The 13,760-nt window shown below is 50.9% G+C and overlaps 1 long non-coding RNA gene across 1 annotated transcript; it reads right to left on the minus strand.

Annotated features, from left to right (window-relative positions):
* Positions 1-1,229: 1,229 nt before the first annotated feature.
* On the minus strand, positions 1,230-3,701 carry LOC123084845 (uncharacterized). Its single transcript, XR_006439426.1, has 2 exons — positions 1,820-3,701; positions 1,230-1,447 (listed from the first exon to the last, which is right to left on the minus strand). It is a non-coding gene; the product is annotated as an uncharacterized lncRNA (long non-coding RNA).
* Between the last annotated feature and the right edge of the window lie 10,059 nt (positions 3,702-13,760).

Here is a 13,760-nt window from a genome sequence, read left to right on the forward strand (position 1 = left end):
GCCACTTGTTTTATGAAAAACAACAAATAAATAGACATATAAAATAGTGAATAAATATATATACGGAACACTGCACTTTATTGATCGTAGTATTGAATACAAATACATTGTACACGTTCAAGGAATTTATCCTTCTGCCTTCTGCGTCACACTTGAGGAGTATCCGAACAAAGAGATTGTGTTGTTCGCTGATTCCCAGTGCGTTTGCAAGCAACTGGTTAATTACATCCATGGGGTCGATCCCATGGAATACCTCCAATTAAGCTGCGCTGATGATCATCTTCATGTATCGGATAGCTCATCCATGTGTGTGATGTTCATGTGAATATTATATGGGTGGCTTTGTTTCGCCAAAACCCGGTCATGAGTACTATCGCCATGTTGGTGTGACCAACAGGATGTGTCGATGAAGGGGATGACTTTCACCTGGTCAATGCCCAGTCATGTGATGCCCTGACTTCATCGGACATGGACATGTGTATGTTGCTATCGCCTCGTCGGTGCCCAGCAACAGTGTGTCCAATCCGGTAGGTTTGTTACATGTCGGTAAAGAGGTGACCCAGCCTCGTCGGCACTTGGCCAGAATTTCGTCCGGCCACATCAGCACTAGACGTATGATGAAGACTAGTGGATGGGGCGCGCCCATGGCGCGCCGCCTGAGGCATCCAAGTGCGGTGCCAGGTAGGTACCGGTCCATTTCAATTGCTTGTATGCATTGCTAGTAGCCCAGGGACATGCAAGTGAGGAGGGCTTGGTTAACACTGAAATCACATTAAAGGAAATGCACAACGACATGATCAGGGTCAGCAGCATAGATATTAAAAGGCCACAAGAACATAGAGACACCCATATTCTCCCACATCAAGCATGCCATCATATCCTGTGAAGAGGCTTAATTTCCCTTATGGCCATGATATGCAAGAATTCCATGTGCTCTTTCCATAACTGACAGATATGATCCCAAGCAATCATGTAACTTGTGATGGTAATGGATATTTTTAGTAAACCTTGCAGTACAAATTCAATCCAATGGATTGGTCAGACATAAATGTGCATCACATGTAGATATAGAAGGAACACACTGGCACATTTTAAATCAGCTGGACTCTTAGCGAGGGCAGACTATGCATTTACATTTTACTACTTCACCACAGAATAAATAGCAAGCGAAACAGAAGTTCGAAGGTCCAAAGTTCCAAGGAGCAAAAATGATATATTGAAGATTACACTAACAGAAACTGAACCTTTCTCCTGCTAATGCAGTTAGAAACTTTCATACAGATAACAAGCATTGCCTCTTCAAGAAGTATTACACAGTCCACTTTGCATTGCAGAGATGCTTTTGACAGTTAGATGGACACAGATAACCAAACATTGCATATGTTTCTAGTAGGAAATTTCCTTCATAGCCATAGTTCACTGAAGCAGGATAGTTGGTACCTGCACTCTACACGATTTAAAAAGATAGTTATTTGCATATCAAGAGGCGTTTCTTTTGTAGCTATGAATTTTAGATAGCATTCAGTTGCACGCAAGTAATTTCATATTTAAAGGCAAAGGTACATTGTTCTCCTGTAATTTACATAGTATACAATTTGACAGCAGAAAGGTAAGTACATAGGCTTTTCCAAATATTTGAAGCATAGTAAGTCATTACCAAAAACCACCAGTAAAAGGAATTCGACTATATCATTTGTGCTACCTACCTAAAGAACATGCTCTGCTCAGTAAGAGATTCATTCATTAAAAAGGGAGGAGGAAGCAGAGTAAATCACGTAGGCTTACAGATATACATAGTAGGGAAATAGGCGAAGCTCACCTTGGTATGTTGGCATCAGATGTATCGCTTCACAGGCGGGGCGCTTCCTAAGTGTTGTTGGCCACGTCTCCAGCTGCTGCATCATGCATTGCACTCACCAGTGCCACACCAATAAAAGAGGGCTTTAACCACCTGCCTTGGGCATGCAAGCCTCCATTTCAAGCCACATACAGAGGGATGAATCACAGAAATTATGGAACGACCTTCTAAGAATGCCAAGGGCCTAGTGCATAGAGAAAAATTAAGGCAATTGGCAAATACAGAATGGTGCATTATAAAAAATGCTCTAAAGAAATGAACTTTCACTCAGTTGATGTTCTTTTGAACGTACTGATCGTCTGATCTAAAGGCTCAGAAGACATTCACTATTACCCTATATCAAGTATACTGTGAATTCATAACCATGGGCTCAATTGAATTTGAGGAGTCTAATAAAGCTTACTGCAGAAACAATCAAACAACCACCAAACTGAACGAGATTTGAACATATAGAATCATTCCCGAACAAATTATACACTATATGATTAAATTTAAATTCTGGTATGTCAGAACCTCTTCTATAGACAAAAAGGCCATTGATATATTTGGTAGTCGAATGATTCAGTACAATATAGTTCCATTTCTTAAGCATTAGAAGAACATGTACAACAATGGCAATCAAGTGAGCCCAACTTCCTGCAATGAGGTAGCACTGGAACAAACGCTGTTTATAGGAAATCCATACCATATCATATATTGAATAAAATCAATTAGTGTGGAAAAAGGAAAATTAGAAAACCTTTTGTGATAGGGAACCATCAACACATCTTTGGGTACAAACTCTGTTTATAGGAAATCCATACCATATGAAGGATTCTGCATAAGAAACCAAAGATAAGCAATGAAATTGAACTGCAATTATAAATGTGTGCATGGGGTAAGGAGGGGACATTCGGAGTACTATTATGTACCTTGTTCTCCTCTGCACCAAAGTTTGACAAGCACTTCTGTATGACTGTTAGAGTACGTAATGGGCCTAATGAGCCTGGGCTGGCGGTATAGCCCGTTAGTCTTAGAGTTAATTAGAGATAAGGGTCGCTTGCTTAGAGGTCAAGTAAAGCCTTGCTTGGGAGTCAAGTAAACCTCTCTATATAAAGAGAGGAGATGTATCAATCTAATCAAGCAAGAATTAAGAAGGAAATCACTTCCCTCTTGCCCGGCCATGGGCAAAAAGGCCCCCGGCCGGCCCTCTCCCGCCCTCCTTCTAGTAGCGCCATAACAATTTGGTATCAGCTAGCTTCGGTTCGATCATGTCTTCACCGCCGCCCAACCCGTCTCTCCCGCTGCCGGTCACCTCGTCGCCTCCGGCGACCACCACGATCGTCGTCCCGCTCCTGCCCGCGCTGGGCTCCTCCGTCGCGCCCGCCCCCGCCGTCCTCACCCCCAGAGGAGGTGTCCGGGGCGCTGCGGGACCTAACCCAGACGGTCCAGGAGATCCGCCTATTCTTGGCCGGGTCCTACGGGCCACACTCGGCTGCGCCGCCCTCGCCGTCACCGCTTCCGTCTTGGATCGCTACCCGCCACGTGTCGGCGGCGGTGAGGCTGCAGGCTGCTGCGCGCGGCCTCCTAGCGCGTCAGCATGTGCGGGAGATGCGTTGCAGCTAGCGCTCCTCCAAATTGCCCTTCGCTGCGCAAAGGACCTCGATCTCGTCCGCTGCGTCGGGGATCTTGGGCATGCGGTTTCCCCCACGGGCGGCGGGCATGCTGTTTTCCCCGCGGGCAGCGACCTCAAAGTCTGCGGCATCGGCAGTTGGGGGGGCGCACCCCTCCTCGTCATTCTCCATCGGAAGCCATCCACTCTTCCCTGTGCGGTGCAGACCAACAGACATACACATGCACTCCTTTTGTCCAGGTGGTGTCCATGGGATCCAGGTGGCTGTACACGTGCACGTTCGACGTGCGGATGGTGTCCACTTTTTGTTAAGGGGTCCAAAATAAAGCGTCCCAGTCCATTTCAGGTTGAGAGTAATAAAACAAGCCGAGATATAAAAGGCTTGTTTTTAGGTGTTAGGTTTGTGTTGCGTCGAGTCTTGGTTATAAGTTGGTTAGGCTACAGCTCGAGGACAAGCTGCATGTCCAGGTGGGGTGTAGTGTTAGAGTACGTAATGGGCCTAATGGGCCTGGGCTGGCGGTATAGCCCGTTAGTCTTAGGGTTAATTAGAGATAAGGGTTGCTTGCTTAGAGGTCAAGTAAAGCCTTGTTTGGGAGTCAAGTAAACCTCTATATAAAGAGAGGAGATGTATCAATCTAATCAAGCAAGAATTAAGAAGGAAATCGCTTCCCTCTTGCCCGGCCGTGGGCAAAAAGGCCCCCGACCGGCCCTCTCCCGCCCTCCTTCTAGCAGCGCCATAACAATGACATAATTACCATTAAGGTCATTGATAAGATGTATGAAGCCTGGTTGTAGGGCCGAAATAATGATCACTATCTACGTCATGACCTTAAGAGTCTCTCAATTTTTGAACTGCCCTTGTCCTGAAACATATCACAACCAAATCAGCACCAATCATTTGCACTTATCTGGAGAAGGACTGGCAATTACATCAAGGTGATACAAATACCACTAAACCTACACAAGATAATTCAGTAATCAGTCCTATCAATCCCGGAACTATACATGCCTGGGAAACAAATATGTGTTTAATTTCTATACACACTCCGGGATAGTACTGGGATCGTTGCCTGAGTGGAGGTACTCTTTGAAAGCTTGTGAAACAAAGAGGCAAACCAAGGAGTTATTTATGTAGTGAGATAACACCAAGGTCCAGCCACTGCATTTATAAATATTGATCCCAACAACCTGCTTCCTACCTGTAAGAACCGTAAACTTATTGTATATACTAAAATTAACAAGAAGTAACATAATTTGTCGCCTTGTACTAATTGATGAACTTGTTGATGTACCTGCACACAGACCACCCAATCGTTCAAAGCAGCAAAATAACACTATAGACGAATCAGACAAGACGGGATTGCGGTCTCGACGTGCTAGTTCATCAGCAGCGCTTTCTCGACCCTAACACGGAACAATGGTGTCCAACGAAGTATGGTCGTCGGCATAATCATCAGATTTTAGTACTGTCCAAACCAACACTTCGGAAATCAAAGCAGAAGTTACCCTGCCTGATCCCACCGGCCGAGTTTTTTTTTGACCGAAGTCAGCAGGAGCTCTGCTATTGCATTAAGGAGAGGGAAAACTGTACATCGGCTGTTGCTAGCTTACAGAGTAGCCAAGTGGCTAAATAAAAGCAGAAGAAAAAACCACAGGCTCATGAGAAGCCTTCTACTAAGACAAAGGGGACTACTCCCGCGCTTCCTGAAGGAGGCGGAGCTCAGCTTTCGCAAGATGGCAAACCTCTTGAGCAGAGAGGCTAGAGTTCTGAAACACCCTGCGGTTTCTCTCTTTCCATATGTGCCATCCCAAGTAGGAGGCAAGTGACAGGCACTGCATTCTTCGCCGCTTTGGAGAGATGGTATTGAGCTCATGCCACCAAGAGGACACCGAGGTAGAGGATGAACCAATGCGTGAGACTTCCGGGTCGGAAACAGCAAGATCAGCCTAGATTTGCCTAGCGAATGGGCAGACTAGCAAAAGGTGCACCGCTGACTCAGATTGCATATCACAGAGTTTGCATCGTGGGTTATGTGGCCATCCCCTTCTCAACAACCTGTCCGCAGTCCAGTTCTTGTTTTGGAGCAGGAGCCAGAAGTAGAAACGCACTTTCCTTTCAGTTTTCATCTTCCACACTTTGTTCAGAGCTGGCTCCAGAACTTGCCGAGTACTCGCCGTTAGCAGTCAAGCGCCAGGAGATGGAATCCGCCGTAGAAGAAAGTTGCACATTTTGAACGACCTCCCATAGAGAGAGGAACTGCTGTAGTTCTTCTTCAGAATTCAGTCTAGACAGGCCCCTCATCCATCTTCCTTCTTGGAACCCCTCCTTGATGGAAATTGATTTGCATCTTGACCTTTTAAAGATGGTTGGAGCCATCTTGGCCGGTGCCGATCCATTTAACCAGTTATCTTTCCAGAACAAAGTTTTTGCACCATCGCCAACAGAGATTTTGGTGCAGGCATCAAACAGAGCAAAGTCTGAACCTGCACAAGGTGTTGCATACCCCTTCCAAGGCATGTCATTATCATCCCATTTGAACCAGAGCCACTGTAGGCGTAGAGCCCGACCAAAGCATTCCAGATTTTTTATGCCGAGCCCCCCAAACTCTTTTGGTGAGCAAATCCGTCTCCAGTTAACCATGCATTTGCCTCCACTAGCTTCTTCTTCTGCAGTCCAGAAAAAATCCCTTCTGATCTTATCAATTTTCTTAATTGCCCAGGAGCTTAGTGTCAAGCTGGTGAGGAAGTATGTCACAATGGCCATCAGGACCGAGTTTGTGAGAACTAATCTTGCTATCTTTGTCATTTGCTTTCCTTTCCAGGGCGACAGCTTGCTTGCGATGCGATCAATCAGCACCTGCTCATCCACCCTCTTCGGCTTACTAAAACTCAGAGGTAATCCCAGGTATTTGCACGACAAGGTGCCCGTCGAGCCTCCAAAAGGCAATAGAATTTGTGATAAGTCTAGCAACTCGCAACGGATCGGGTACACAACACATTTCTGAAGGTTTGCACACAGTCCAGAGATCTCACCAAACCTTTCTAGAATGGCCTGGACTGCGACCATTTCATCACAATCAGGGTTGAGGAAAAGAGCCGCGTCGTCCGCATAAAAACTAGCTCTCATCCTGGCAGCACTGTTTGAAAGGGGGGAAAGAATGCCCAGATCAGTCGCCCTTTGAAAAATCCTCTGCAAGGGGTCAAGGGCCAGGATAAAAAGCATTGGGGCTAGCGGATCCCCTTGTCTGAGTCCTTTCAAATGCATGAATGGTCTCCCAGGCAAACCGTTGAGAAGGAATTGAGACGAAGACGAAGCCAAGATCAAAGAGATGAGGTCCCTCCATTTCTGACCAAAGCCAAAGGCTCTGAGTACCTCAATCAGATAATCCCATCGCACCGAGTCAAAAGCTTTTGCGATATCTAGCTTGAGGAATAGCAGAGGAGATTTACTTGAGTGTGCATCCTTAACCACATTCCGAACAAATAAGAAATTGTCATGGATACATCTTTTTCTTATAAAAGCACTCTGGCACGGGGAAATGATATTATTGAGCTCAAGAGCCAGCCTAGTTGCTAAAAGCTTGCAAACAATCTTTGCAAAACTATGTATCAAGCTGATCGGCCTATAGTCCCTTGCATCAGAAACTGCCTCTTTCTTTGGGATTAAAACCAAGTATGCAGTGTTCAGCAGGTGGCCTGGGGACCCCTTCAGATCAAAAAATTGTCGTACAGCAGAGAATAATTCCAACTTGATACAATCCCAACAGTGCTTGAAGAAGTTGCCAATGAACCCGTCAGGTCCCGGGGCCTTTTCCCCGTGCATGGACCAGATAACATCTTTTAATTCCTCCATGGTGACTGGCGCCTCTAGATGAGTCAGCTCAAAGGAAGGCATGTCTAAGAAGTCCAGGTTGAGTCTCCATTGCCTATCTCCTCGTTGCCCCAACAGACCTCTGAAGTGATTTAGCAAAATTTCCTCCTTATCAGCATGCTCAGTTTTTAGCTCCGTTCCCTGTCGGAGCGCTGGGATGTGATTTTTCCGGAGCCTGCGATTTGCTCTTAGGTGAAAAAGTCTAGTGTTTTCATCTCCTGCCTTAATCCAGGTTAGTCGCGACCTTTGTCTCCATTTACAACGCTGGATTACTGCAAGTCCAAGTAATCGAGCTTTTAAATGGTTTCTCAAGGCTCTCTCTTCCTCGGACAGAATTCTATCCTCTTGTGCCAGATCCAGTTGAAAGATGACCTCGTTTGCAATATCCTCCTTGAGCCTCCTGTGCTTTCTAGCAGCTGTGTTCCATCGTTTTAGAGCAGCAGCTGTTCTAGATAATTTAGTGTGCAGAACTCTTAAAGCATCGGCCGATCTGACCTCTTTCTCCCAGGCCTTTTGGACTACCTCATGAAACCCCTCCATCTTTAACCAGTAGGATTCAAACCGGAACCCCTTGAAGCATTGGACTCCCATCTTGCGCAGCATTAGAGGGCAGTGGTCCGAGACACAAGAAGATCTCGGGGAGAGCTGGTACTGAGGGTAAAGCAGCTCCCAATCTTCAGTCATAAGAAAACGATCGATCCTGGTGTGAGTGGCCCTCTCCTTCTCGTTGCACCAGGTATATCTTCGTCCCAGGAGCGGGAGGCCCTAAGCTCCAGATCAGTGATAAAAGCCCTGAATCTGCCCATCATTCTGATATTTATATTACCATTACTTTTATCCTCAGACCGAGCAATAAGGTTGAAATCACCAAGGATTAGCCAGGCTGGGTCAGGAAGGTCTTTGATTTCTCTCAATTCATCAAGGAATTGTCTCTTTTCATCATCTCTCTGCGGCCCATAGACAGCTGTGATCGTCCACCCTTTGCCAGTAGTTCTGTCCGTGATCGTGGCCGACAAAGAGAACTCATTGGGGGCAGTCTGAAGCTGAAGAACAGAAAAATCTACTGAACAAGCAATAAGGATGCCCCCTCGGGTACCATCAGCAGGTTTAAAGATGAAGTTGTCGCCGAATCTCACTCCCAAGGTTTCCACAACCAAATGCCTCGAGATTACAGCTAATTTGGTCTCTTGCAAGCAAATAATGTTGAATCCCTTGTCAGCCACAAAACTTGCCACAGCCACTCTCTTTGCTGGATTGTTAAGACCCCTCACGTTCCAATCAAGGATGGCTAACTCCATAAGGAAACTAGATCAGACACTTGGTGCCAGCACCACAACAAACTAAACTCCCCTTGCAAAGAAACCAACAGTCCAGTCCCCCAGACCAGAGGCAACCAGCAAACCCACACATGTACAGACTCCAACAAGCACAACACTCTCCACCACACAATCCAATTATAGACTAACATGGAAACAAGAAAGATACATATCGGACCAGGGGCCAGGCATCAAGCCACGGTGGCAGCCGTCGCAACCTCCATCTCCTTGACCTTTCTTGGGCTGGCCGCATCCACCAACGCAGTGACCGCCTGGATGAAGAACTCCGGAAGCTTCTTTTTGTACAGATCACGGTACCGCTGGAAATCGTTGGGGGTTGGCTTGCCATAAATTGGGATGAAACCCCCTTTCTTCATCAGGACAAACTACGCCTTCTCTATCGGATTCATCTTGCTTGTGGGCTTGGCCGCATGCCGACCACTGGAGCGGATCGTGGCGGTCTCCGCCGCCTCCTTGCCCCTCTTCTCTCTAGCAGCAGGCGCCGCCACCAGGGGGTCGGCAGGATTGGAGCTGGGGCAGGGGAGGCGAAGCAGCAGAGGAAATCTTGCAGCACCGCTGTGGAATCTTGGGGTCTATCCACAGGGGCAGAAGCAGGACAGGCCAAGAGAAGGCCGTTCGCAGCCACATCCATGCTTGGGGCCTCAGTGTTCGGCTGCCTATCCAGGGCTTCCTCCAGCGAAAGCCTGCATAGGGGAAGGCCCATGGAAGCCTGCAGCTCCTGGGCTAGGCCGGCTAGGCCCAAATCCTCCCCATCTCTAATCCGATTTTCACCTCTGTCCTCCGAAGGAGAGAAGCAAATGAGATCTTGGCACTCCACCTCAGCCACTGCTGGCCCTACCATCAGCTGGCCCATCGGCCGAGTCACAATACCATCAACCCAACAATTAGTGCTATACAGTGGTTAGAAATGCACACATATTAGTGCCTATGAATTTTAGTTAACTTAGCACCACCCTGATGATACACGCCTCCCTGGTGTAATACCGAAGTATAGTGAATTAAGCTCCAACAATTTTGTGTGAAATTCCTCTCACAAGTATCTTCAAATTCAACTTGGAAGTTGGAACAGCAACATCCATATGTAAAAATCATTGTCGCGTACTCGCATTGCATTAGTTGAGGAGCACATCTCCAGCTAGTCTAATAGCAACAGCGGTGCCTCACGTCTCGATAATACAATTATTCCCAAGAACCATAGTCCCTAGCTTATAAGTAGCATGCATATGATCTGAGTGAAGTCAGTGGTGAATACATACCTCAGTGTTGTCCCACCTGATGACCAAGGAGCTCACTAGGATGTGTGTCCTGGTCTGCAAATCCAACCAAAAAAGAAAACATAGCAAGCAAAACAACTTGGTTCAGCAGCAATAAGAACAGAGAGAGAGAGACTATGGGAAACACCGGGCACCTCGGAGAAGCTCCAGAGAATGCCCCAGATGATGAAGAGGCGCGACCCGATCTTCGGCAGCGTGGCCGGCAGCCGCGACCTCGCCAGCCCGATGAGCCCGTGGAGGATCTGGCAGGAGAGTAAAGAAACAACTCAGTATGGAACAAATCGAGAGAGAGCAACAACCAAGATCTGGCGGGCGGGGTAAATGTTCTGCGCCGCCGCCGCCATAGCGAATCATACCTCCAACCCCACGCCCCTCGTCCCCACCCCAGTGCTCCGCCGTCGCCTCCTTTCTCCATGTAATCCACCACACCCTCATCCTCCCCATCCACGGCCGTGAAGTGAACGAAGAGAGAGCATGGTCTCTCTGCCCTCTCCTGCAACGACCGCCACCGTGGGGGCATTAGAACGGGCGGGCAGCGACGAGGCACACCGGCGACGACGAGGATCGACCAGGAGGAGGTGGGAGCCGTCGCGTGGGGCATAGCAGCAACCGATCTGGTCCGCCGCCGTCGGTTGCTGCTTCTCCTTCCGGTCGCTGCTGAGCCCGTCGATCACTGCTGCTCCTCCGGCGGCCGCATCCAGCCGCTGCTGCTCTCCTCGAGCGGCTGTCTGTGTGTGCAGTAGATGAGGGAAAGGGGGAGGAATCGGGGGATGGGATCTGGGGGCTGGGCCGCTCGCCAATCCTTTTCTCGGGGAGCACCGGGACAACCATGACGATGAAGCGGGCGCATGACGGCGACCAGCCCTGCTTGCAGGGAGAGGGGAGGACCACGAGGCTTGGGAAGAGAGGGAGCGACGGCGAGGAGTCTGTGAGGGAAGGGGAGAGGAGGCGTGGGTGCATTAGCAGGGAAGGAAAGGAATCGATCTCCAACAGGTTTTACATATAGTCAAGATTGGGTGACGTGGACACAGCGGGCGTTCGTCCTTGATGCACAGCTGAATGTGTTTAATGATGGTTTGTGTAGCCTTTTGTCTCATCGACACTCGGCCAAGATGTCGATGTAGAATATATCACCGACGCATTGGATGATGCTTGCCAATAGAACATATATTGATCACGCTTCCTTGCAGGAACAAAATCAATGTGTGATTGTATGGACGTCGCCTCCTCGTGAGGGGCGAAATCAGAGTAATATTTTGTTAATCTCGTCTTCTTGTGAGAGACAAAATCAATGTACAGTTTGTAGCCTCGCCTCCTCATAAGGGGCGGAATCGAGATAATATTTTATTGAAGTTGCCTCCTTTCGAGGGGCAAAAATCAATGTAGTAGCTTTGACTCCTTCATATTTGGCCTTCGCCACGTACGCTCGTCATGGTTTGCATGAAGCAACGGTCGACTATCCTTGTAGGAGTAGTCATTCCGCTTTTTAGGTATTTTGTAACTAGTTCCATCACAATGGGAAGCCATGGTATTAGGCTCACTTCAATGGAGGATTTCATGATGATGCAGTTTCAGGCACTATTGTGTTTGCCATAGAATACTTTAGCGAAATCAAGAAGATGAGATCTGGAGAGGTTGTTCAGATCAAGCGGACAAGGTTTGCTGGAATAGCTTACCAACTAAGGATGAGCGTCATGTGTTTCACCATGTTGGACATGAAGCATCGCTGCCCTTCTCTTGGTTTATTGGATGATCTCACTTGCGGCGTCGCCTTTTGTCTAGGCTTTCACCCTGCAAGTACTCAAAGCAGAGGAGTTTATATATGCGTTGACTAAGACGTCGCTTACCATTGTGTACAATTAATTCAGATCGTGTTTCGTAACTATAACCAAGTAATTGGATGATATTTGGATGGTTAAGTGGGATGGAGGCGCTGGCGACTGGCGACTGCTCGGGCGGCGCCCCTGGCGACGCGGGCGATGCGGCTGCCCCGCTGCCGCCCCGCCCCCCGTCCCCTCCCTCGAGCTCCGCCCCCTCGCCGGTGTCCGCCGCCCCTGTCCCTCCACCGACCCCCCCCCCCTCTGGCTCTCCGCGGGTTGTGTGGGCTGACGTCGCCGAGGCCGACGACGTCGCCGCTAGCCGCCATCGTGTGTCGGGACCGTGTCCCTCCCAAGGCACCGCCGCGGCTGCTGCCCGACCATGCCGGTGGCCCTACTCCCAAGGGTGGGAGTTCGGCCGCCCGTGGGTCGGGCCGGCACCGGCATCTCCCTCCTGCCGCCTCTCCGGCGCGGGGGATGCAAGGTCTGGCCTTGGGTTCCGGGATGCCCTCCCGACGGCGCCGCGCTGGCAGCTAGGGTGTTGCCGGCCGCGCGGATCGCGGCCCTGCTCGCACCTCCTGGAAACCCTTGACTCCGGCCATGCCCTCCTCTGCTCCGGCCTGTTCGGCTCCGGCGATCCCGCCCGAGCTCGCCCCGGTCCTCTTCCGACGTGCTCCCTTCCGGCCCTTCTTCCCATCGTGCGGTTCCTCCGGGCCCCTCCCTCCGGGTCGCATCCCCGCCCCGCCTTCCCCTCGCCGTCCCCGTACGCCCCCGCCGGCGGCCACCGTGGCGGCGCTCGGGGAAACCCTAGCTCCCTGCTTGGCCACTCCGGGGCGCTCATACCGGGCTGCGGTGCTCTTGGGCCGGCCTATGGGCTTGGCTGCTGCCCCCCTCCCCATGGTGGTGGACACGGCTACGGCCCAAGGGATGCGGGCCTCTGCGGCTGGGGTGGGCCGGCTAGACGGGCCGGTTCCGCCCCGCATGGCCCAGGTTCGCCCTCTGGTGGCCTCGGGCCCAAGCAGGCGGTCGATATGGCCCCCAGTAGGGTTCCCTCCTCCCCCGCTTCCCCCCACCCGCGCCGCCAGTTCCAGCCGCCCCGCCCCGATCCCTGCTCGCCGGCGCCGCCATCCTCCCTACGCCCCCCTCTCTCCCCACACCGTCCATGACTCGGGAATGGGGGGACGACGCGGGGCGCCCCAAGCGTCGGGCCGACGAGCGTCGTGATCCGCCCCGCCCCTCCCCCGATGGCCACCGGCGTGAGGCCGACCTGTGGCAGCAGCTCTCCTCCCGGCCGGCTCGACACTCCCCGACGCGCGACTCCCGCCGCTCCCCCCCCCCCCCGCCCCTCGCGCCGCTCGCCGGCCCGCGACGACCGCAGCTCGCGCTCCCCGACACGTCGCTCCTCTCCTCGGGCGGCGCCACGGGACCGTGGTAGGTCGCCGGCCGGTAAGTCAAGGACGTCCTCGTGGCGGCGGTCCCCCTCGCCTGCCCGTCGCCGGGACCGGTCCCCCTCCCCGCCCCGCCCGCTGCCCGTCGCCAACCCCAACAGCGCCGCGGCCACCCGTCGCTACCAGCCTCCCCACTCCCAGGTTGTGTTCCCGCCGTCTAACGGTGGTAATGGCAATCGGGGCGCCATGTGTCGTGGTTCTAAGTCTGACAGTAGTGTAAGGGGGTAAGAATGGAGAGGCAAGTTCTTAGCTATGGAGAAGTTGTAAGCACGCAGGGTTTACGAGTTCAGGCCCTTCTCGGAGGAAGTAATAGCCCTACGTCTCGGAGCCCGGAGGCGGTCGACTGGATTATGTGAGTATGAATTAGAAAGGTGTGAATCCTTGTCTCGGAGGAGGGGGTGGCTTATATAGAGTGCGTCAGGACCCCGGTCAGCCCACGTTACTGGTAACGCTAGTAATAAAGTTCTATGATGACCATAAAAGCTACTTAATGTCCGGTCGTTAGCGCGCGGAGTGACTTTAGGTCTCCTGGCCGTCGAGTGG

The sequence above is a fragment of the Triticum aestivum genome, chromosome 4A (genome assembly GCF_018294505.1).
Source record: "Triticum aestivum cultivar Chinese Spring chromosome 4A, IWGSC CS RefSeq v2.1, whole genome shotgun sequence".
NCBI lineage: Eukaryota > Viridiplantae > Streptophyta > Magnoliopsida > Poales > Poaceae > Triticum > Triticum aestivum.